At 37.2% G+C, this 22,733-nt stretch overlaps 1 long non-coding RNA gene across 1 annotated transcript in view; it reads left to right on the forward strand.

Annotated features, from left to right (window-relative positions):
• LOC126249731 (uncharacterized) overlaps positions 1–21,688 on the forward strand; it is a 181,111-nt gene extending 159,423 nt beyond the window's left edge. Inside the window, exon 3 of the long non-coding RNA XR_007545649.1 lies at positions 21,581–21,688. This is a non-coding gene — a long non-coding RNA (uncharacterized LOC126249731). The remainder of the gene's footprint in view (positions 1–21,580) is intronic.
• Positions 21,689–22,733: the final 1,045 nt, after the last annotated feature.

The raw sequence follows: 22,733 nt of genomic DNA on the forward strand, positions 1-22,733 counted from the left end.
GTTCTGCCCGGAGAGCGGTCTCTTCCTATTTTTCAGTATTGCACATAGTGTTGTTGTTGCTTACTTACCACAAGGAACCCACTGTGCAAAACAAACTGCTGGCCGGGGTGGCCGAGCGGTTCTAGGCGCTAAAGTATGGAACCGCGCCACCGCTACGGTCGCAGGTTCGAATCCTACCTCGGGCATGGGTGTGTGTGATGTCCTTAGGTTAGTTAGGTTTAAGTAGTTCTAAGTTCTAGGGGACTGCTGACCTCAAAAGTTAAGTCCCATAGTGCTCAGAGCCATTTTGAACCAAAACAAACTCTGATGTGTTCCCCCTTCACTAACTTTTCATTATTGTGCATTGTGATGTCGTTGGAAAAATATTGAGATCAAAGTTCTTAAAGAAATGGATTCTAACGTGATAAAAGAAAGAAAGTCCGAGTCCGGCACAAATTTTCGTCTGGCAGTCTGTCATTAAAAGCTGACCCCAATCCGGATTGGCAAAATACGAATTAGTTTTGTGACGTGAAATTCACTGCTATCAATGAAAACCGCAAGAGCTGGAAGGATAGGAAATATAAATGTTTTACTTATTGTGCGTGTACAATATGTTAGTAAGAATGGATGATTAAATTTTTAGGTCATTTGGGAGTGCACAGGGTGAAAACCGTTATACACAGAAATGCAACATCTGGCAAAATCCACGGCTCTAACACGACTGACATCGAGTCGAACTGAGCTAGGACAGTAGTTACAGATGCAGCATGGGCCAGAGTTTATCAGTCATAACGACTGGCAAGTAGTGGTGTACTAGTCTCTCGGCAACCCATGACCAGATGTTTTCTACATCTACATGGATACTCTGCAAATCAAGTGCCTGACAGAGGGTTCATAGAACCACCTTCACAATAATTATATATTATTCCAATCTCGAAGAGCGCGCGGAAAAAACGAACACGTATATCTTTACGTGGGAGTATGATTTCCTTTATTTTATTATAATGTTTTATTGTAATGATCGTTTCTCCCTATGTAGGTCGGCGTGAACAAAATATATTCGCATTCGCAGGAAAAAGTTGGTGATTGAAATTTCGTGAGAGGATTTCGCAGCAACGAAAAACGCCTTCGTTTTAGCATATCATGTCAGTGTCACTCTCTCCTTTAATTCACGATAATACAGAGCGTGCTGCTCTTCTTTAAACTTTCTCGAGGTACTCCGTTAATCCCATATGGTAAGGATCCCAGATCGCGCAGCATTACTCCGAAAGAGGGCGAACAAGCATAGTACAGGCTGTCTCTTTAGTAGATCTGTTACATTTTCTAAGTGTTCTGTCAATAACACGCAGTGTTTGGTTTGCCTTCCCCACAATATTTTCTATGTGCTCTTTCCAATTTAAGTTGTTCCAAATTGTAATTCCTAGGTATTTAGCTGAATTTATGGCCTTTAGATTTGACTGAATTATCGTGCAACCGAAGTTTAACGGATTCCTTTTAGCACTCATGAGGATGAACACACACTTTTCATTACTTAGGGCCAAATTTCAATTTACGCACCCTTTAGATATCTTTTTTAATCCATTTTGCAATTTTTTTATCTTCTGATGAGTTTACTAGACGGTAAACAACAGCATCATCTGCAAACAACGTAAGACGGTTGCTCAGATTGTCTCCTAAATCATTTATGCAGATAAGGAACAGCGGATGTCCTATAACACTACCTTGAGGAACGCCAGAAATTACTTCTGTTTTACTCGATGTCTTTCCGTCAGTTACTACGAACTATAGCCTCTCTGACAGAAAATCACGAACCCAGTCACACAACTTCGAAGATATTCCATAAGCACGTAGTTTCGCTACAAGCCGCTTGTGTGGTACTGTCGAATGCCTTTTAGAAATCTATAAATACGGAATAAATTTGAAATACCTTGTCAATAGCACTCAACACCGTGTGTGTAAGGAGCTAGTTGTGTTTCACAAGAACGATGTTTTCTAAATCCATGTTGATTGTGTGCCTTTAGATCGTTCTCTTTGAGGTAATTCATAATGTTCGAACACAATATATGTTCCAAAATCCCGTGCATGTAGAAGTTAATGATATGGGCCTGTAATTTAGTGGATTACTCGTACTATCTTTCATGAATATCCTTCTCTGATGAAAGCTTCCTGGAAGTTTTATAGTGAAAGGATTTACCATGCCGTTTCTATGCACCAGTGTGTGAAGAAAGTAGTGGATAACATGATGTCTCAGGACGAGCACTGGTAACGGGATTGAGAATGTGACAAAAATAAGGAGGCAAGAGGCGGGCTTGATCGGCGCAGCACGGAAAGCTGTGCCGGGGAGTGGTGTCGGAGCCTGCGCAACGTGGACCGCTTACCGGCCGGAGAAAGCGAGTGCCTGATATAAGCCTGCACGCCGCTCCGCGCCGGGCTCTGATGTAACCCCACAATCGTGACATTACTGGCTTACTTACGCTCCTATAAATGTCGATGGCGTGATTATGCATTTCTATCGCCGAATACACATTTTGACAGTTTTGAGCAAACGCCTCCTTCGCAGAGGACTGACATATAAAACCGAGAAGAACGCGCACCGTTTCGAAAAGAAAAATCAAATTTCAGGTATAGTTATCGTAATAAAATAGTCGAACAAGCTACGGAACAAGTATTCATCTGTTATCAGCCGCATCCTTTGTAGTGGTTTTTGGTTTCTGTGCTTGCAAAGAAAAAATATTTCGATGAGTTAGTGACGGAAACAAAACGAAATATTACTTACTTCGCCGCATAAAGAAACAGATTTACGTTTGGATAATGCATTATTCAACGCAGACCACATAATTATATTTATAAAATGCAAAAAGTACGTGAAACAGATAAAACCCCGAAAGTGGTAAGCACCGCGTGAAACAAATTTCCAGTTTGTTTGTGACTGTTAGTCAAAAATGCTGTTGCTACACGAACAAAACGTTTATAAACATCGTTCCGATGGTATAGACATACTTAGGCCTACTTTCACAAACATAGCACGAATGGTTTTTCACAGGATTTTCCATAAAATAAATTTGTTTTTCATTCACTTGTATTTTCGAATCGTAAAAAGAGCATTTAGTGTTCTGCTCAACATGCTGGAAATTTATACTATTTGGTACTGGTTACACAATCGGTTGTCACTGACAGCAATTAAAGTTGTGTAAAGTACTCAAATTATTAATTTTGACACTTTCTGAAAGTTGTTTTCTATCCACATGTTTTATAAAGAGGTTGAAACAGGTAACGATAATACGTAGTTTATGACTGTCAGTGAAAGATGCGGTCACTACATGATCTAAACGTTTATGAACATCGTTTCGATCGTGTAAGCGTATTTAACACAATGGCTTTTTGTAAAATTCTCCGTGCAGTAAATTTGTTATTTATTCAGTACAAGACAAAGGAGTGTGAAACATGTATAGGTGAAACAACAAGAAAGAATTTTTACTTGCATAAAGCTAAATTCTCACCGTAATAATTGAATGTCTTAATATTCTCTGTTCCCGTTGGAGTTAAGACAAAAGTAGAATTCGTCTACAATACTTCTCAGACGGCATTTTACTTCCATGAAGTCTACAGCAGTACGTATTTTATTTTTGAACTCAACGAAATCAGTCAGAACTGGAAGTACAACACCGTCTCACGTTAATCGACATAAAATTTGGTAGACGTTGTGTCTGGAGGCTGGGAAGTCTTCGATAGTAAATATGTGGTGTCATTCCTCACGCTTTTATGAGATTCATCTGGTAATAAAGCAAAGAATAATTCAAAATTTGGTGTTCTCCAAATATACAAATCATTACGAGAGGGGAATGAAGCGATAAGAGATAGAAAAAGAATCCATGGGAACCCCCAGACCTTTGAGTTTAGTGGTTTGACACTTGTCGACGTGTGAAACCTGAGTTTCTCCTGGCGTATAGAATTTTAGAATGTTCAAATAACTTACGGGAGTACAGCCAGATAATGTCTTCGACGAATGCCGATGTTTAGACAGGTGCACACCCTGTCATTTTCAAGGCACAAACGCAACGAGGACGCGTTGTGCGAGGCAATTTTAAACACACAAACACACACACACACACACACACACACACACACACACACACACACAAACAAACACACACATACATACATACATATTGTACATACTAGAGCCACCACACAAGCGAAGATGTCCGACGTCAGAAACGATAACGAATATTAATAACCAACGAATGAGGTAGCAAAAACTTTCTTCCTCTGTTTTCGACAAGGGAGAAAGCATAACTCTGACGTCGGTTTGTGCCTTGCGACAACGTATGAACCTGTCGAAATATCGGCGGTAGTCGAAGATGTCAACTAGTTGCATTCCCGTTAGTCATTTGAACACTTGTCCACTTAGCCACCGAACCACGCTACGAGACTCGGTATCAATAATATTGAAGAGGTATTTGGGAAGAAATATACGATTTTCTTAATATCATCCAAGCCGAAAAAGTGAACATTTAGAATACTCTTGATGAAACTTGCAGATGACCGAACTATTGCGTTCTTTTACGCTATTGTAATAAATGTAATTATTTTAATTTTTTTTAACTCTAAGAGATGTTTTATTACCGATGCCGCAGCCATAACTGTTGAAACTTTTTATTTTTCCATTTATTGTCGAGTTCAAAATTATTTGAGAGAGTGTCATCTAAAAATAGTGGTCGAGCTTATTGTAAAGATCTATTCAAAACACAGGGGATTTTAACTAAACCATGTAAGTAGGCTACGTTTCCCAACAAGTCTCACATACCAAAAATAGCATTAATAATTGATAACTACTGCAAAAACAGATTTATCCGTGACCGTGGTAAAAGGGCCAGATTAAACTTAAATTAACAAAGAAAGAAAAAAACATAACACTCAAATCAACATTTTCTACCAGGGAATTGGCCCAGGAGATTAAGGAGATTAATACAACAAACTTACTTAAAAAGGCAGTTCAAAAGTACCTATTAAGTAATATATAGGCCTAGTATACATTGAAGGAATACTTAGATAAGATAGCGAAGGGGTTGTTAAAAAAATGTAACACATATAAGTAATAATAACGACAATAAAAGTATGCCACTTCACATACCATTTTCATATTACATTTCTTTTCTTATATGGAGAAACCCACTTCCAAAACTATTCAGTGTATAATGCTAATACTGCATTGTCTTTCTGACCTTAACATCTGACTTTTTTTATAGAGGGATGCTGATTCAATTTTTCAGGCTAGTCAGTGGCAAGCTGCATAATATGCAATGGAATCCAGACATCGTCGTTATGGTCCTGACATCAGCTGTTAGTGTGTGTGGTGTTGAATTAAGAGACCGTCTTAGTATGGTGTGTGTGGTGTGTGCACTGACTGGGAGCGTTAAACGATTTAACAGTGTACCACTAGCCTTTTACATTATTATATATCTTCTTTGTAAAGCAGTATTGTACGCTAGGGATAAAACTAGTGAGGTAGCACTGTTTTAAACAGACAGGCTTTGTATTCGGGAGGGTAAGGGTTCTAATATTCATTCGGCCATTCTTTTGTGGAATCCCTAAATTACTTCAGGCTAATGCTGGGATGGTTTCTGCTATCAGGCCACGGCCGACTACCTGTTACATCCTTATCGAACTAGACCTGTACGTATAATTTACGTTATTTTTGTTTTTCTTACATATTAATACCAAAACGTGGCCATTAGCTTTGTAAAAGTGATCTATGGATTAATATACTATTATCATTACTATCACTGCTGCTACTGTTTAAACAATTTGTACGATTAGGATTCTTCCCAAAAACTAATTTGCTGCTTCATAGGCAGCGTGGAGGTAATTTAAGCTGAGGGAGCGAGGAAATGGTACAGAAAAATGGAGCTGTTGAGTCTCGCACACAATATTTACAAAGTAAGATTACTTTATGCGAGGACTACAGTGCACAGTCGTGTGAAGCTGCGTCATCAAGATGTTTACTAGAGTCAAATATCCTAACGCAAACAGTTTTGTCAGTCGGCGCATATAGTTTTTTGCAGTGGAGAGAAAATTGTATGTCTCTAGCTGGTATCTTTGATAACATTCATCTGAGACGGAATGCAAGTTACTTCACTTGTAGGCGATGTAGGCCTATGGGTAAATACAGAAAACCAACACTATTTTGCAGAAGATGGTCTAATTAATGTTACATGATACTTCAATAGATTAATGTAGTTCTTATGCAACCTAAAGTACCTCCTTGGTATAAATAATAGACACTGACAGAAGTATAAAAGTGCAGATACTAGTTTAAACCTGGGAAGCACTCCGTACAAAGGGAATATAATGATACATGATGAACAATTTTGCATAGCACAAAAAGTCCACCAACATATTTCTACAGATTATTGTTTATTTTAATTTTATTATGAGCTAGAATCATTTTAGAATTCAAAATATTCACAGCAGCTGACTTTACATATTCAAGTCCGAAACCACTCATTACCGAAAATAAAGTATTAGTGAAGCAGTAACTCCTTTTTAGCATACGTTTCACATTTACATAATACTATTTCACTTTCATTTACGACGTTCCTCTTCCTATTTACGGATGTATTTTGCCAGATAATAAGCCCACTGCCTTCCTTTGTTCGCTCTTATTTTGCGACACATTGCTACGAAAACTTTATGACATATAAAACTCATACCCTCACACCAAGAAAACATGAAAAGATTCTTCTCGTATCTGTATTCCATAATATAATTAGAAAAATTTACAACTTAATATGTGTGGTATATACATACATCTGATACTATCGTGACTCACTGTTAAGCAAACAAATATAGCCCAACAAAATTATCATAAATCTCTACTTGTTCGGAGCTGCCTTCGTTTTTAAGCTTAATCGAAGTAGTAATTATTAGAACGTAAATTCAGAAGCCAGGATATGCAGTTACATTATATATGCAAATATGTATGCCTATTGCTTTATCTGAGGAGTGGGATAACAGCTTCAAACATGTGGGAACTCATAATAAAGTTTTGCATTAGTTTTTTCGATTCGCATGTGTCAATTTCATCTCATTTACCATTTATAAATTAAATAGCTATTAAGAACACTGAACTGAAACACTAAATAAATACTTGGCGCTATTATTTTTTGCAGTAATTCATAGTGTATAATATGAAAGAGTACATGTCTATATGCTGGATTTGATCTAGAGCAGTTTTCTAGGGTCTTATAGAGTAAATGGATCATAGATCATTGTCCATAATTTCTCACCAAATGGAGGTGTGTGTCTAGTAACCTTTGACTTATTACAGAGTAATTTTACAGGCATCTGTTAGACGTGTAATGTCACATGGACAATGAAAATAAATCTTTCACCTAATAATTACATTCACAGGACAGTAACAGCGCTCTTATATGAAAAGAAAACCAAAAGTAAAACAAATGTATCACTCAAATAATGCAAAAACTCTCAGGCCAACATGTAACCTTTTTTAAAGACATCATTGTCGCCTTCAATTATCAAAATTATTTATTTCTGAAGTTTGCGATTGCCATTATGCCTTTGGTAATTTGTAAGGGGGACAGGTATGATTATTAATTACATGACCGTTCTTTGATTTTAACTATAACGTAATATTAAAACGTAGTGGAATATGTAGAATAAATAAAAATTATTATTATTATTATACATGAGCAAACACATAATAGTATTTTTTACTGACCCTGGGAAAGCATTTGTCTCTGTAGACAGAGAATACTAGATAAAATCGTTAGGGATTTTGAAATTTAAAAAAAATTATTTAATATAATTCTTGGAACTCAACAAATACAATATTTAAAGCGAAATTTGTTGTAGAAATGTCTTACTCATTTGAACTGAAAACTGATACTAGACAAGGGGGCGGCTTATCACCTATAGAGGAAAGTGTTGTACTTGGAGCATAGTGTACCTAGGAACACATGATGTTTCTTAATCGGTGTTTAAATCTAGTGACTGGCTTTAGAATCATATGAAGGAATGAGCACTAGAATCTGCCATAAGCAGTTTTCAGCGTCGTCTACTGCTTTTGTTGTTAGAACATGTGGTTATATTTTGTGCAGCATTTATAAATATTAAGAGTGCTACATATTTAAGTGATGTATAATGTATTAAAACTATTTGGAGGATATTGTTAATTTTTCAGTTACAGGGTATTATGGTGAATAAAATTCTATGTATGTTTCAAACTAGTCACATAACATCTGGATCATTAGGCCATACTTCATCGGTCGTGCACTGTGCTCTACATTGAAACAGAAGAAAGTCTTTTACCACGGAACACGCTATATTTACAAATAAATGAGTTCCTTTAAATCTTAACAATTACCCCTGTCTTGAAAATGGATATTTGTATTGGTTGGCAACAGTTTGTTTTTCAAAATATTTATAGCTTGTAACTGGTTTTCAACAGGACTTTTCTTAATTTTAACTTACTGTTTATTGGTGTGCAGCAGGGTAATTATGCAATACAACGGTTATTAAATACAGTGTTCACAAGATTTTCTCGATTGCAACACTTTTAAATTTGAATATAATATTTTTTCCTTGATACATGACCATCTTGTGGCTTGAAAAGATTTTTCACATTTGGAAAAACCTTACTTTTCTGAACTAACGGTTATAATTTCAGAAAAAGATTGCAGCACACATAAAGTAAATGCTATTATTTCAAAATGGAGTAAGAAAGTACTTCAAACTTTTATTACAGAGGTAACTAGACGCGAAAGCCTGAAACGTGTTCGAAGGTACAGCTCTCCTGTTTAAATGTGTTTCGGAATAAAAATTGCAAGGATCTGAAATTTGGAAACGAAAATTTCAAAACAATTAACCAATAATTCTGGGAAGAAAATAAACTGGAATTAAGATAAGCTGCTTGGGTTTTGCAGACTATTTTGCAATACTTTCAGAAAACTGACAGAAGCTGATGTTCAGGTTAGTCTGATGGAAATAGTGGGGATAAAACTCCTCTCATAATTTCGCTTAAAAAGAAGCTGGACAGACTACAGATACTTAAAAGAGCAATTATTATAAAAAAAAATTATGGATGCAGTAGGAATTAAAGCAGGTTGGAAAGTGAGAGAAAACGAGGAGATACAACAAAATATACAGTAAGTATCAGGAGTAATGGAAAAGCGAAGCTTAATTTTCTTCGCAAACATGTACCAAATGAATCAGAACAGGTTAACGAAACAAATGTTCTTGTACAGCAGGAAAAAGAAATGAACAATAGCATAGATTACAGAAATAAGAAAAGAACTATAGAAAAACAATACCAAAGAATCAAAAATATCAGAAATAAACATTTTTAAGAATAAAATACTAAATTTAGAAAGTTCCGAGGCAGAAGAAATAACAAATAATAAACAAAATGGACAGAAGAAAGGAAGATAACATGGGATGAAGATGAAGGAGTACTGGATAAATTGGAAACAACAATGAAAGGAGAGGAATTTAAGTTGTTATTTGAGCCTCGTTGTCCAATAAGAAGATTAACAAGGAGGGACACTGGCAAAAATTCGTGCTTTGGCACATGACGAAATTTAAAAGTATTAGACATCGTATAAATTTTTAACTGAAAATGGCCGATGGCCCAAATAGCAATCGTGGTCTTCAGCAATAAACTATTTTAACAATGTAAGGTGACAATGATGTCTCTAAAAAATTTATGTGACGGTTAGCCTCACCCAAGAAAAGACAATCATGTACCCATTTATTACAACGCTATTAAATATCTACTCTAATACTGTACAGCAGTTGTTCAAAGCCCCTACCAGCATGTTTACGACAGACTGTACCATGAAATATTTTGGAGTTTTAGACACGTTAGATTGGCATACGGTTCTAGCGGCCGCGACAGTCCCAGAAATGAGGACCGTCGGTATGTCGACTGGAATCTGTAACCGAGGTCACTATAACATTCTATCGCAGTGGTGTTCCACCGGGACATAAACGGTCAGTAGAAATGTAGAAATTTTCGTCATCAGTACTTGGCTGTGATGGGAGTGGAGTAAAGATCCTGATCACTTGAGCACGCCCAAACGGCCTGGTTAAATACGTAACACCTTCGCATTACGTTATCGAGTGCGGGCATGTTTCAATGTTCATGGTGATCAGTACGTCGGATGAGAAAGTTTGTTTTAGCGACGCTTCGGATTTAGAGTCGAATAGGCTATGCGCCAGCACTGTGTTTCACAGTTCCCCTTCTGTCTTTCACCATCGACAAAACAAATACGGTACAGCACTATTCTCTACACACACTGAGCAGTCACCACGCAAAGACGTTACAGATTAAGATTTTTACTGTAATCGTGTATAACAGGGTCGTCACCCGACATCAAAAGAAGGCTGTCGACATTATATTTTGTAATGGACCTAAACATGGAACAGGCCCACGATGATCAATTCTTCACATCCGAAATTAATCATAGTGCTGCGGTATACTGCCTGGTTGAAGCCACGGGAGGCTACACTATCAGTGACACACCTTCCCAAAAACTTGGAGGAAATATTCTACGAATTTTTGTAGACTTACCCTATCAGTCTCTCTGGAAATGCTGTTGCCAGTGATGAGTCACTGGAGATCATGGATTCATTATATGAAACCACTTGTCGAATATTTCTAAACAACCTTCCGAAATCTGTCGATAGAGAACACATAAACCCAGTTTTGTTACTGATTTCTAAGGTTTCACTTAGGTGCATGTGCCTACAACGTTAAATCAACGGTTTTTTCTGTTTGACGTAAGCAGTGAATCTATTTAGCTATTCATGTAGTTAATAATGTCGAGTCCGTAAATCAACTCTCGGGAATTTATTATATTTTTATTGAAATTATCAGCAGTGACAAATTGCCACAAACAAAGACGTAACCAGTTTTTACCTTTTTTATTTTCTTACTTCAGAAAAATATGTAAAGCGGAGGAAAATTACATGGAGAAAAATAGTTTTCAATATTTACTTGAAAATGGAGTCTAGTCAATCCTTGTTATACACTTCCATCTTCAATTACTTTCTAATGTTTTATTATTCACTTACGAAAGTGTTGATATTGCATTTAATCGTACAGAAATGATTTTTTAAACAAAGGAACTAGTGAAATATTATTATATTAGATACACAAACTGTTACAAATTTGGCAGTTTTACAAGAAGAGAAAAATAGTTTTAAAAGAAGACGAAAAGCTGTTTTAAAAGTTCTGAAAGTGGAGAAATCGATGAAGTATAAAAAAATAGTGTCGTCATATTTATTTTCACCGGCGTGGACTTAAATAATTGTAAATAATATTCATAGAATTAATAGGGTCACAGGGGATATATAAGACTGATTGGTTCAGACTTTTTCATGAGCTAGAGATGACTGTCTTACCAACTACAGATCCTAAGAAATTTCTTACAAAACCTCAGTTGAATTCACTAAAGGTTGAAAATTATCCTTTCCCATAAATGTTACAAGTGTTGGAGGTAAAGTCAGAACACCAAACATTATGTGCAAAGGTAGAAAGTTTTTGAGACAATCGTTGTTTATGGGATTGTTTGTTTTCGTTAGTGGAGCAGCAAACCGACTTTACGTGATCTTGTGCCAATAATTTCTTAGTTCTTTCAGAGTGTAATCTACTTGTACTCCACATTAAACGCTGAAAGTAAGTCAAAAAGTGGCTTGTTACACTTCAACTACCATGTTTACGAGTAAGATTTTTTAAAAATTGTTTCAGTCCTGCGATTCTGAACAAGATAATGATTAACAATGAATATAGCATATGAATTTTTATCTGTGTTGTTTCTGAATAAGGCAGCCTCAGAAACATGCCGAAACATTTGTATATATACTAACATGATCATGAAAGTGCGTCTCCGTCTAAAAACCACTGTTATCTAGTATTTAAAGTAAATTAGTGACAGAAAGTCTTAAGATCTTGATATGCAAAGAGACTGGTCACAGTATCACAGCCAGTTCATTAACCTGTATTCTCTCTTTAGTGGTCAACTAATATTTACGAAGAATCATTGTGCTAACTCATAGTATTCGTACAAATGAGAGAAGAAGTATTCAGAGCTTCATAAAGGACAAATCATGAGAATGTGAAGGTCTAGTGATTTAGTCCTCCAAACGGATAGACAGGCAATACCTCTACTAATTATCAGATTGACCTCTCCCAACTTAAACTACCAATTGTTTCCAAAACTGGATTGGAAAGTAAAGGACAAAGTAAGGATTTGAGGATCGGCCAGTTGAAGCGCAGCTTAAGCATCAACATGGATCCCAATATAACAGTGTCACAGCTGGTTTTAAGCAAGCTGGAGCCATGACAAGTGGCACTGTTGTGAAGACAGCTGACCTTCCACAGTTTTTAGTGCTTGGGGAATATTTTGTATCGTGAGTGAACTTTCTTGACTCACGTTGCCGTGACGTCTGAGAAACCATGTTGCAGATTCCATATATGAATGGACAGGTAACAACTCAGCTGAAAAAGTTGACTTTTGTTTATTAAATTTGGTTCCTCATACAGCTATGTCCTTTGAAAATCACCGATTCACATGCAATTGATTTGGGGGATACTTATAACTCAATCGCGTTCTCGAGTTCACCAGTAATTTCACTAAGTAGTATAGTGTCAAATGAGGACATGGTCACAAGAACGCAACAACCACCAACCAAATGAGATCCAGCCAGTGGGCTTCAGTAGCGGGGCAAACGGAAGAGGAAAGTGGTATCAGGAAATAGGGACTGACAGATTTTCCATTGTCAAAAAATAAATATCGTGACCCTAGTTCCTCTGTTAGGTATGCAAAAATCTCAGATAGATGTAGTTGTAACTAAGGATTAGAAAGTTTACAATAATCGACCAGCAGTTTTAAAGAAAGTAGGGAAGATGTGGGAAAGTCCTGGCGTTAGGTAACAGTCATGGTAGAGGGTTGGGTCAGATGGTGAAGGAAGGATTATAAAACAAGTACCAGATCACAGTGTTGCTTAAGACAATAGTATGCCTTAACCAAGTAGATCTTCATAAATTCTGCTTCCTGCCACAAATATTATGATAACAATAATGATACAATAATCGACCAGCAGTTTTAAAGAAAGTAGGGAAGATGTGGGAAAGTCCTGGCGTTAGGTAACAGTCATGGTAGAGGGTTGGGTCAGATGGTGAAGGAAGGATTATAAAACAAGTACCAGATCACAGTGTTGCTTAAGACAATAGTATGCCTTAACCAAGTAGATCTTCATAAATTCTGCTTCCTGCCACAAATATTATGATAACATAACCATCCTCCTAAAAATGAGAGTGATATATGAAACAGTAGTTCAGAAATTCAAAAACCATTTTTGAAACACTGACAGGAAAGAAGTACCAAAAGTACCTGGTGCAAACTAAAAATATAACATATTCAGTAAAATAGTCATAGGCTACTTAGAAAACTGTTGTCATAAATATTAAACAGCGTCAGCAACTAAAATGACAGCGTGAGAATATTATAAAAACTGAGGCATGACTTTACTTATTATTGAGAAACACTGACGATGCCTGGGTTAAATTACACAACAAAGAAAGTTCTGAAATTATTAACTAAAGCAACAGAATATTAAAATACATCTAATTTTAAGAAAAAGTGTCTTCTGGTAGTAGTATAAGAACTATTTGGAACATTGTGGTAAAAGAGTCAGCAAAACCAAATCAGACATAGGAAGGAAATAAATAATGAAGTGGGCAAAGATGGTCCCGCTCCACGCCAAAAAAAAAAAAAAAAAAACAAAAAACAAAAAAAAAACACCTGACTTTTCTTTATGTTATTAATAGCTAAATAGGTTTGAACACTCCCGTCCCCCCTACTGGATGGTATACACTTCCTAAAGTATGTTCCAAAACAAGTTCGATACAAAGTAGATACATCCTATAAGTTCCAAAGAGGTTTATGAGATTTTTAAGGCCTCCAAAAAAATAATATCATAGTGATCCTAATGAAATAAGTAACAGAGTAATGAAATATTTTCATGCAGTGGTTTTTGCTACACTTAGTCATTTATGTAACGAATATGTTTATAATGGAACTCTTCAGACAGAGGTAAACATTTCACTTTCACGCCACTTCGCTGGAAGGTAAACAGTAATAGAAACTGAGTCATCTATTATATCAACATTTTCAGAGTCTTAGAGAATATCATGTATAACAGAATATGTAAACACTTAGTGCAGTAAAACAGTGTCAGTGACAAACAGTTTCGATTTGAAAAAGGGCTATCCACTGCACGTGCTTGTTAGACTCAGTAAAGCAGGAGCTATCACTGTTAAGAATATTTTGTGACTTTTCGAAGATTTTGATTGTGTGGACCATGTTACCCTACCACGAATGTTAAAATATTATGGAACAGTTGACAGCGTTGATTCATGGTTGTTCACTAACATGATTGGTAGTAAACAGTGTGCTTAAATTCTATTTCCATCACACAGCAAAGGGAACTTTCAGTTTGAAGCAGTAAGATATGGCATCACAAGTGCATATTCTGGGTCATTTCTGGTGTATAACGTACCGTATTCACGGACTATAAGACGCCCTTTTTTCTTCTAAAATTGCTTTCAAAATTCAGGTGCATCTTATACACGAAATTAATATAAAAATGAAACTTCCTGGCAGATTAAACCTGTGTGCCCGACCGAGACTCGAACTCTGCCAGGAAGTTTCATATCAGCGCACACTCCGCTGCAGAGTGAAAATCTCATTCTGGTAATATAAAAATGTCCAGTGTTTGATTTCATATTCCTGCCAGTCTTAAAAATGGCCATATATACACTTCCATGGGAACATGTCTCTATCTGGAAACAATGGATTGAACTGGCAGCAGCAATGCACCGATGCGACGAACATGAGTTGCGGGGATTCACAAGCTTGCTAAAACCGTCGCTCTCCCGCCCTGCCATCGCAAACCCAGAACACTGTGTAGCCTATGATGCCTCATTGCGGTTTAGGGTGCCAGTGAACTTGAACTGAAAGTGATTTCTGTTATCGGTAACAGTACAATATTTTAATTTTTGTGATTGAATCAACTGTGGATTCTTGGTGAAACAATGTAAATTAATTAACAAACACTGCTTTTTGCCTTGTTTTACAAATTTTATTATGGCTACTGCAAAGCCTAGGTTTCGGGTTATAAGCCTGTTTTCAAGTACATTACTGATTCCAAAGATGATAAAGCAAAGATAAACATGATGATAAGGCAATGATAAGCATCTCAACCTCTTAACGTATCGATCCTTGGCTTAATGTAAAATTACTTCAAAGACCATTTTTTGACAAATTACCTATGGAATTATACAATTCAGGTATTACACTAACATGACTAAACATACCTAGGAATAAAGTTGTGCATGAGCCTAGAATTTTTTTATCTACTGATGGATTGAGGCCCAAAGTTTTCTTCTATCTAGGAGTTGTCATATCATCTTAAAGAGGTGAATAACTGAGTTCGGTTTGCTCATTTAATAATTATTTCGAGAATATCTAACTGGTTGAGTTTTGCCCCTTTTCCTCTGTGTGCAAGACTTCTACGTCTACTATGTGCTTGTGGGTTTTGTGAAGGCAATATTCCGCAAGACTATAAACATGAAGCATTCCACCACATCATCCTCCGTCTCCTTTCTTCCCCCATGTCCCAAGAAGTCTATGACCAGGAACTTAATACAATAAAAACAATAGCCACAAATCACGAATTTGAGGCCAGCATCATTGACAAATTTCTAAGTAACAAACTGAAAAATAAATGGTGCAGATTACTTTTAATAGAGAAATCGTCAAACAGGATAGGTAACATTTTGAAGGCAAAGGGTTTCTCGGCGCTTTTCTATATCCCACAGACAATAGGTAGTTGCTCGTTCAGTGCAAAAGACAAATAACCAGCCATCACAAAAAGTGGAGTTTATCAGATCATATGTATATCTTGCTACATTAGATGGACTGGGAGGTCAGTCTGCACCAGGCATAAAAGCTGGAGTTTGAAGAAAGCTGATTTAGCCTTTGCGGAACATTGCCGTAACAAAAACCACAAATATGTAATAGATGTAGAAGTCTTACACACAAACTAAAAGGGGGCAAAACTCAGCCAATTAGAATTTCTCGAAATTAAAAAACAGATGTGTATATCCCAATACCTATTATTAAATGATCAAACCCAATTCAATTATTTACCTCTTTTAGATGATATCACAACTCTAGATATAAGTAAAAATTTGGTTCTCAATCCATCAGTAGATAAAAAAGTGCTAGGTTGATGTATAATTTTGGTCCCAGGTATGTTTAGTCATGTTAGTATAATTGCTGAATTGTGTAATTCCATAGGTAATTTGTCAAAAAGTGGTCTATGAAGTAATTTTCCATTAAACCAAGCATCGATACATGAAGAAGATGAGATGTTTATCTTTTACTTATAGTCATGTTTATCTTTGCTTTCTCATCTCTGGAATCACTAATGTACTTCAAAATGGGCTTACAACCCGAAAACTAGGCTGTGCAGTAACCATAATAAAATTTGTGAACTAAGGCAAGGCCGGCCGGTGTGGCCGTGCGGTTCTGGGCGCTACAGTCTGGAACCGAGCGACCGCTACGGTCGCAGGTTCGAATCCTGCCTCGGGCATGGATGTGTGTGATGTCCTTAGGTTAGTTAGGTTTAATTAGTTCTAAGTTCTAGGCGACTGATGACCTCAGAAGTTAAGTCGCATAGTGCTCAGAGCCATTTGAACCAACTAAGGCAAAAAACAGTGTTTGATTAGTTAAGTACAATATTTTTGTTAGTAGCTAGTTTCGTAATGGAAAGTATAAAGGTATTCGTGTAATACGGCTATAAAGTGAAAGTAATAGCATATGCAGAACATAGAAACAGAGCAGCCGAGCGGCATTTCGGTCCTCCCAAAAAAAAAAAAAAAAAAAAAAAAAAAAACCATCGCGACTGGCGGGCTAGTAAACCATAACTGAAAAAAATGAGGCAGACTAAATGTGCAAATAGAGATCTGAATGCAAAATGGCCAAAACCAGAGGATGCCATATTGAAATAGATTCAAGTATACCGTTAAAATGGCATTCGAATTAATACAAAAATGATTCAAACAGATACTCGTGAGCTAGCGCTACAGTGGAAATTAACAGACTTTAAGGGTAGAGTTGGTTGGTGCTACATGTTTATGAAGCGTCCTGCGGACCAAAACCAAAAGATCTCAGAAAACGCCACAAGAGCATGAAGAGAAAATATTATCTCTCCATCGTTTTATCATTCAACATCGAAAGAAAACCAGTGTGGAACCAAGTCAAATAGAGAATATGGTCGAAACTCCTCTGACATTTGATGTGGCGGGTAACAGAACTGTTGTCATAACATAAAAACAAGTAGCCATGAAAAAATGCACTACACTGTTGCCTTTTCATATTGTGCTGACGGTACTAAACTTATCCCAATGATCATTTTCAAGGGCAAAACAACCTCAAAACTTCTACATTACCACTAGATGTTGTTGTTCACGTACATAACAATAGTTGGATGGAAAAGGCTGGTATGAAAGCATGGATTAACAGAATGTAGTAGAGAAAAAAAGATGCTTTATTGAAGAAGAGTTCTTTTCTTGTGCTAGATCAGTTTAGTAGCCACTCCAAAAACTCCATGAAAGAGACATTGAGACAGGGAAATACAGAGCTTGCTGTTATTCCGGGAGGACTTACTTCACAACTGCAACCTCTTGATGTCTCAGTAAATAAAGCATTTAAAGTGCATATGAGAGGAATGAAACAAATGGATGATGTATGAAATCCAACATGAATTCACGCCGAAAGGAGCTTTAAAATGACCTCCAACCAAACAAGTGTGTCAGTGCATAAAACAGTCGTGGTCTGGAGGGAGAGAAAACATTATTGTTAAATCTTTCAATAAGTGTGTCGTAAGTAACGCTCTCGATGACAGTGACGACCATCTTCTATATAAAGGGGACAGAGGTGACGACGAGGAGGAGGAAGAAGAAGAAGAAGAAGAAAGTTCAGATGACGATTTTCAGGGGTTTTAAAGGTCAGTTCGGTTTTATAAACTAAGAATTATTTTTTTAGTCTGGCTTTGCGGTCTAATAATAAAAATGGTAAAAATGTTATATAAAAAATGCTTAAAAATTAAGGTGCGTCTCACAGTTCATCGTGTCTTATAGTCCGTAAATTACGGTATATCTCCCACTTACACTATAAAAAATGTAAATTTTATCCTGTATGTAAATGATGCAAGTATGGGGATAAAAGGTAGTATCAGACCTCTTGCTAAAAAAAGAGCTAATCAAATGTATGAAAACATCAAACAGTGGTTCAACGCAAATGTAATGCATCAAATTTTGACATTGCTAAGTACATTGATTTCTGTTCTTTTGATAGAACTCCAGATGCTATAGTTATAATCCCTTCAAACAGTAGTCAAGGTACTTTTTTTTGGGAACATACTGACAGATCACAACTTGAATTGGAAAGCCCATGTTATAAACCTAACGTAGTACCCGATTTCAGCTGTATTTTCAATAACTGTACGCATGATTGTCGCTGTGGATGTCTTAAAAATGAAAAATAAGTAGTTTATTCTGCATATTTGTATCATGTAGGAGTTGTGAAATCATTTTTTGGGGACACTTGTCGTAGATCTCTAAATGACGATTCCACAAAGCATAAGCATGTTATGAGAGATTTTGTTTCTGGTGTTATTTTAGACTAGCCTGTAGAGCTGTACTAAAAATTTGGTAATCTGATACTGTTTCCCAATATACACATCCATAATAGTGTAGAGAATGATTATAATATTGGGATAAAAACATTAATGACTACAAGCATTAACACAGGAAGAGGCCTAATATATGAATAAACGTATATTCAACAACGCACTGGGGAATATCAAATACCTAGTGGCCAATATAATGAAGATAAAGAGTGGATAACTGAATTTTATGATACGAAACTCCTTCTGCTCCATTGAAAAGTATGTCCGCAAGGACACCTTTAAAAATGAATTATGTTATAATAAAATTATAGTTATTACTTTAATTCTATAATATTTCATAAATTTAAGGAATTCTGTTGTTCTAATCTTGGAAAAAAACGTGCATCTATCTCTGACTTCTTTCGATATGCGAGTGACTTCTCTCCATAGGACTCATGGCTGACAAATTATGTAATGTTGTGTAAAATGTAATCCTTGGTGGCCTTAAGCTGCAAATTATTCCATCATTCATAAAACATAAGTTGACAGATATGGAAAGTGAAGCTTCATGAAGAATTGATATTTATCAAATTTTTTGTAAATGTTCCTAACATAACGGGTATTAAATGACTAAACTTTCACTCGATTCAGAACGATGTCCGCAATCAACATCAGTACGACACAAATGGAGAAGAATAGGCTGGCATGTTTTGTGACATGGAAGCAACTATCTCCGAATATCATGTTGTAGAATTTCGTGTCGTGCCTGAAACGCCTGCTGTGTCATGTCTTGGAGACTTATGGTTGGAGGCCAGTATGAACGTATGCGTCTTCCCATCACATTACATACAACCTCCATTGGTGACAAATAGTTTGGCCTGGGCAGTTAAGAATCCATATAATCGTCAAGGCATTTGTGGCGTGAACTGCAGTGTTATCTCTCGCACTATCCTATTGGAATATGCAGTTTGGTACCCTGGTCATGAAGGGTAAGACAACAGAGTTCGCGATTTTTTCCACATACTGGTGACCATTCGGCTTTCCTCACACAATTACCAAATTAATCATGTTGTCATATCCAGTAGCTCCCCACACGATGATTACAGGTGTTTGAGAGATACGGGGGTTGAAAATCGCTACTTCCTGTGACAAGTTGTCGTCGTTCACTCCGCCACAAACAGAAGCGAGACTCATCGATGAACAACTCTCATTGTAATTCAAGTCTCTGTTGTTAATGGTATGTTGACAGCCGCAAACGATGCACGACAACTCGAGATCTCAATCCAGCTTCCAGCAATCTGTTCCCTGCGGCTCATGGTGACACTCTGTCTACAGCCTCTGCCCGCATTTCACCTGCTGTCGTCCGTCTATACGGCAGAGACAGCTGAACAATCCTACGATCTTCTCGTGGTGTAGTCCTAGTGGAAGGACCCTTGCCGACTCTTCTTGTCACACTGTTGTCCACAGCCCATCTCGCCACCATCCGTTCTACACTCATTGCAATTACAGTCAATCGCCTGTGCGATCCATTGGTATGATGATTCCGTGTCGCTCATGGCATTGATTTGATCTTTCTCACAGTCCAGAAGATGGCGATAAGTTACACGTATACGTCCTCTGGAAATGCTATATTGAGATCACCACTTTAATGTTTCAGTCTCATTAGGCACATCCAGTATCCACCTGTGCTCACACAGTTCTTCATCTGTAGGAATGGCATTTCTGTGAATTGAAAATAGTGAAAATAAGGTCGCACGATGATGATATTGCAATCAGTATATCTCACAGGCATGGAAGCACAGTAGTATTTGTTTGGTAGTGTTTGGTCAAGGTGTTCATGGTGTAACACTTCCATTTTCGTCGGTGTATGATATAGGCCTATGCTTCTCTAGGGCCCGCCATCGAAAACGGCACACCTGTCACAGTGTGCGCCATAATTAGACTGTTGACGATTGGAAAGTATTTGCTTGTCTGACGTCTGCTCCTCTGTCTATATTGTGGTGCAATTTCTAGTGACAGCAGCCCCCATAGCCATCGAGCATGTCTCGTGTAAAAATTTGTCGTCGAACCTAGTACCGGCTTTCAGCCTTACGAGTGCTCCATAAGACCTTAAATTTGTTGAATATATAGGAGATTCAAGAACGGTAAATCCGCTTACTCAGCCTCTGATACAATGACTACTATACACAGGAAACATACTTGCAATAATACGTTCTTCAGTAAAGAAGACCTTCGAAATCACAAATTTATTGCAAGTAGGCGCTCACCCTCATTTGGGAAATAATGCTGTCGGCTTCACGGATGCAACACTTCCACGAAAGGGCATTAGCGTGTCGTATTATTATTATTATTATTGTTCTGTTCAGATCGGTAGTGTTGTGCTGAAAATGGGAGGATCTGCAGCTATGACAATTCGTAATGTTGCCCAGGGTAAATCTGACCCTTTGCAATATTATGTTATCAGCGGACCGATCTTCGGGGAGGCATCTTTCTTGTACCCGTCACTGCAATAATAACAAGTAAGCTCTCTTGACGTTTTCGTATAGGGTAAATGTAATCCCAGTTCAATGTTGTCATGAGTAACTCACCTTAACCGCTACATAAAGGTCACGGTTCTCAGTCTAACACCTCTGCAACTACTTCCTGTAATTTGATATTTTCCTTTAGTATTCCTGTTTTGCCTTAAATTTGAAATTTTATTTAATATTTTAGTTCCAATTAAAAACTTATCCTTTTTTCAATTGTACATTGCGATACATAGTTACCCTGTACAAAATTAAAGGCACTTACAAAGTGAAGTTCGTAGCCGCCAATGTAGGCTGGTGTTTTGATTTTCTTGCAGATACAAAGTAGCTGCACGTTCCAGTGGACACGCCCTCGCTGAGACGCAGTTGTGGCGTTTAGAAGAAAGTGTCACGGCTGACGGAACCAAACGCCTGTTGCAACACATGGACAGGTATAAATATGGCTCAAGCTGCAACAAGCCGTGCGTAACTGCCGCTGACAGCAAAGCAGCAGCGCTATCACCTACGTGGACACAATTCACCGATCCAAAACCAATCACCTCGGACCAACGTTACTGAACTATACAATGGATATCGTATTTTAGTAGCAGCAAATGATGTGGCACACAGCAAACGTTTCCTTAGTTCAGTAAACAACTACAACTACATCCCCCCTCATTTATTTTTGACCTCATAGATCTAAGACAATCTGTAAATAGGATAAAATCGTAAGAACTGTGTGAAGATTAAATCAAAGGTGGAAGAATATCTGACAAGCCACATGGGTACGTACATCTGTTGTTCACCTATGCGTCTTGTTGAATGAGACTGAGCAAGCAGTATGTCTGCAATGACTGCGTCTTTTAAACCAGTTTCTCGGTGTACACTTCATGCTAGTACTTCGCCACATATATCACATATACGTCATGTTGTCTTAGTGGCAATATAACACGCAGTCAGGCATACTGACTACGGCTGCGCGTAAAACATAAACATCTTGAACATTTGCCTCTATTACTGCTATGCGTTTCTGAAACAGAGCACGCTGTTGTTTTCACTGTAACCCTCACCATAGGCCATTTAAGAAAACCATGTATTACGTTCTCCTGTTTAAACACGCAAATTCATCACGGTAAGAACCAAAAAAATTCATGCCTGCCAACAGCGAATCAGTCCTCACTCATGGCTCATTACCGTTCTCCTATTTTTTCGAAACTATTTATGCTGTTTACTATTGTTTTAAGGTCAATTATATTACTGATTTTAACTCTCTCTTCGTCGTTTGTGTTCTTGTATCTTCCTATCCCTAGTCTGTTTCCTATCTCCCTTTATACTAGATACTGATGCAGCCCAAATATCCTCTTATTACTTTGTTACCGTTATTACCACCATCAATATTATGTTCCCCTGTCTCGATTTAGCCGTATATCAATGCGACTTTATTAGTTTAACTGTTGCTTCAACCATCAAAACACGTTTGTTGCTAATTTT

This window comes from Schistocerca nitens, chromosome 3 (assembly GCF_023898315.1).
Source record: "Schistocerca nitens isolate TAMUIC-IGC-003100 chromosome 3, iqSchNite1.1, whole genome shotgun sequence".
Lineage (NCBI taxonomy): Eukaryota > Metazoa > Arthropoda > Insecta > Orthoptera > Acrididae > Schistocerca > Schistocerca nitens.